Below are 3418 nucleotides of genomic sequence, written 5' to 3'. Positions count from 1 at the left end.
AACAAGCATGCAATGCAGTGAAAACAAATCCATAAATAGAAAATCTTTGGGTCCAAGCTTCAGTTCTCCCTCTATATACCAGACATGCCTTCCTGCAATATTTGAAAACTAACAGTAGAACTCTGATGTGTCTGAGAAAAGGATCATCCCTTTCATATATCTCTTACGAGACATTAACATGTCACAAGAAGGAAAAGTCTTGTATGAGAGTTTTCTGGGAGTTTTAAAATTTTGCACTCTGCAACTAGCTAACTTTCTTGAGCACTATCACATGGGAAATTATATGCGTTCCTGTTTGCTATATCATACTAAAAGTTGTATGAGTGCAGTCATATTTTGTAGTAGACAATGTAAGTGTTGTAAATTAAAATAACAAGTGTAGATTACCTTTTGACCAGGGTCAGAAAAACAAAGTTTGTGACAAAAAAACAACGGTGACACTTATTCACTATTCTCCACTAAAACACTGCTTGAATTAAGAAAGCACTGCAATTACTGGTCACATACACTATCTTCTTCATTTGCAATATTCACTTTGTACCTTACTTCAGGCATTTGAGTAAGTTTTAACTTTACCAGTAAGTGACAGTGTTCCTTCAGTTCCTTGTAAAACTACAGTACTATCATAATAAATGCTACATTGTACCTCCATATTTTTACTACTGTTGCAAAAATAAATAGCTGGAGTAAAACTATACTCCTCTCTCTCTCTAGAAGGGCTATTTTCCAGTAAAGTATCTGGAAGTATTCAGTACTCTACCGGAAACATTTTATACTAGCCAACAGATTTTGCAAGGTTTTGTGTCCATAACTAGCAGTGGACTCGTCAGAATGTCCCCAACAAGAAATTAAAGGATCTGAAAAGACTGAACAGCAGTTTTACAGATAGGACATGATTGCAGAAACAGACCTGTTATGGGCCAACTTCTGCTAGTTTTCACTGTTCTAAACCCTGAATAACTTCACTGGAGTTAATCCAGATAGACATCAATGTAACAGAGCAGAGTGCGGCCCTATTTCTCCTAGTAGTTTTTGCAAAAGCTCAGCCAGAGTTAGTATGAATCCAAATTCTATTTTCTCCGGAGTTCTAATAAATGGTTCTTAATTTTGTCCCACGTCTAATTTATACCTTTGCATAAATGTTATAGTAAGTATAAAAACCAACAGTATTCTTTAACTTCTTACACCACACATTTCCATTTATTTATTAATGCCATAAATGCCTTCTGCCATTGTTTACTATATTTTAAAATTGTATTTTACATCAAGCACTCCAAAAATAAAAAATCATAACACTGCAAGAGAAGTTCTCATTAGGGTGAAATTCACCCCTGTTCAGAGGGTAAGCACCAGGGCCAGCTTTAGGAAGTGCGGGGCCCAATTCGAACATTTTCGGCAGGGCCCCGGCAAGGATGACTAAAAAAAAAAAAAAAAAAAACCACACAAAAAAACCCTTTCATTTCTTCCATGTATTATTTACTTTCCATAACTATATAAATAGTAACAAAATTATATATTACGTACATTGCTGGCTGGAGGCAGGGCAGGGGCTGACTGGAGGTAGGGTCTGGCTAGAGGCAGGGCAGGGGGTGCGGGGCTGGCTGTGGGCAGGGCATGGGGCTGGCTGGAGACGGGCTGGCTCCAGGCAGGGGTGCGGGGCTGGCTGCAAGCAGGGCAGGGGGTGCGGGGCTGGAGGCAGGGCAGGGAGTGCAGCAGGGGCTGGCTGTGGGCGGGGGGGCTGGCTGGAGCCAGGGGCTGGCTGTGGGCAGGGGGTGCGGGGCTGGTGTGGGCAAGGGGTGCAGCAGGGGCTGGCTGTGGGCAGGGGGTGCGGGGCTGGCTGGAGACGGGCTGGCTGCGGGCAGGGCAGGGGGTGCAGCAGGAGCTGGCTGTGGGCAGGGCAGGGAGTGCGGGGCTGGTGCGGGCAGGGCAGGGCAGGGGCTCCCCTGCTTCTACCACCCTGGCCCTTTAAATAGCTGCCAGAGCCCTGGGGAAGCAGCGGGGCTCCCGCGGCTATTTAAAGGTCCGGGGCGGCAGAGGCAGCTGGAGCCCCGGACCTTTAAATAGCCCCCAGAGCCCCCTGCTACCCCAGGGCTCTGGGGGCTATTTAAAGGGCCCGGGGGCTCCCCTGCTTCTACCGCCCCGGCCCTTTAAATAGCTGAAGGAGCCCTGGGGAAGCGGCAGCCCCTGCTGGGAGCCCCAGGCCCTTTAAATTGCCCCCTGGGGAAGCAGGCCACCCCGGTACGTCGTACCAGCGGCGGCAAGGGCGCAGGGCCCTCTTGGGTGCGAGGCCCGATTCAGGGGAATCGCCTGAATCGGCCTAAAGCCGGCCCTGGTAAGCACAAACCCACTGTACTACTTAATCCCTATTTTGAGAGTTCAAATGGAACTTAAATAGTGCAGGGGCCTTGAGATGTGTTTCTGCTCAAGGGTGAATTTCTGATTGGCTCAGAACCAGGACCTTCTGTGCTTTTACCAGTCGGAATACACTTTGTGAATGAAAATAAATATATGGCACGTTTTAGTCTCTCTGGTTATGCACTTCTAAAGTAAATAATTTGGTGCAATAGCACTGAAAATATTAAGTATGGTCTGCTCTTTGAAAATAAATACCTTGATATCTACTTTCTATAAATACCTTGACATTCAGCTTGAAGAGAGAGGCCATTATCCAGACACAACATTTCCAAATACAGTACAGATGCTACAGAGGGAAAACACAAACATTAGAATATTTCCCCCTTTTTTCAATTTTATACATAGTGTAATCTACAATGAAATGGTGCTTTATATTGCTGCATTGCTGAAACAGGATATGGCTGGATTGCACTGTGTTGACTATCCCCTGCTGAGGTCAGGGTAGAACTGGCCAAAAAAATCAGGGAGCCCCTCTGCTGTGCTGAGTGGAAACAGTGTAGAAAAGAATAGAATCATAGAGTATCAAGGTTGGAAGGGACCTCAGGAGGTCATCTAGTCCAACCCCCTGCTCAAAGCAGGACCAATCCGCAGACAGATTTTTGCCCCAGATCCCTAAGTAGCCCCCTCAAGGATTGAACTCACAACCCTGGGTTTAGCAGGCCAATGCTCAAACCACTGAGCTATATCCCTCCTCCCAATAGGTCACAGTGTGTAAAGCAACATCCACTAAAACCAGTTTAATTGGCTAAACAGGTTATCTTCTATGACTAATGACACCTACAGTGCTACCAAGGGGGACACTTGTTGTGATAATTTACCTTGATAACATTTTATATTATGGAATATTTTTAATGCCAAATCACAGTGATAAGCATACAAGTAGCAAGCTGCCCAGCACTCAGTTTTAGCTATGCTAAATACAGCAATAATTTGAATTTTAGCTGTGCTTTGAGAAATTTCAAGCTAAGTCAAAGTTAAACTAGATTTTTAGATTACCAACCAT

This window comes from Emys orbicularis, chromosome 7 (assembly GCF_028017835.1).
Source record: "Emys orbicularis isolate rEmyOrb1 chromosome 7, rEmyOrb1.hap1, whole genome shotgun sequence".
Taxonomy (NCBI): domain Eukaryota; kingdom Metazoa; phylum Chordata; order Testudines; family Emydidae; genus Emys; species Emys orbicularis.
Note: the sequence above shows the minus strand (reverse complement) of the source record.